This window comes from Morone saxatilis, unplaced genomic scaffold (assembly GCF_004916995.1).
Source record: "Morone saxatilis isolate NCDOM2014 unplaced genomic scaffold, NCSU_SB_2.0 Contig16, whole genome shotgun sequence".
Lineage (NCBI taxonomy): Eukaryota > Metazoa > Chordata > Actinopteri > Moronidae > Morone > Morone saxatilis.
This window is the reverse complement of record NW_023339718.1, coordinates 26,108,517-26,108,797: the sequence shown is the minus strand read 5'-3', so window position 1 is coordinate 26,108,797 and position 281 is coordinate 26,108,517. Positions and strand designations below refer to the sequence as shown.

Here is a 281-nt window from a genome sequence, read left to right as displayed (position 1 = left end):
AGAAGCAGCTGTAAAACAGTGGATTCATTTTGTGTCACAACCAAAATGACTCGTTTCACTATAAGCATTTGATCCATTTAGTCAGATACGAGAACCATTTGTGGAAGATTTGGGTAATTTTCTACCTAGAAAACAAACTGTTTTGGCTTCATGAACCACTCCGCAACTTCAATAAGAAGGAATGGCACCCTGCCTCCAGCGTTGTATCCAATTCTCCCTTACAAGCTCCACTTCAAATGAATGCTAATGTAGCTCTATGTCTGCTGGATTTGTAAATAGGC

At 39.9% G+C, this 281-nt stretch overlaps 1 protein-coding gene across 1 annotated transcript in view; it reads left to right on the top strand.

Annotated features, from left to right (window-relative positions):
* LOC118326156 (protein Niban 2-like) overlaps positions 1 to 281 on the top strand; it is a 44,238-nt gene that overhangs the window by 27,314 nt on the left and 16,643 nt on the right.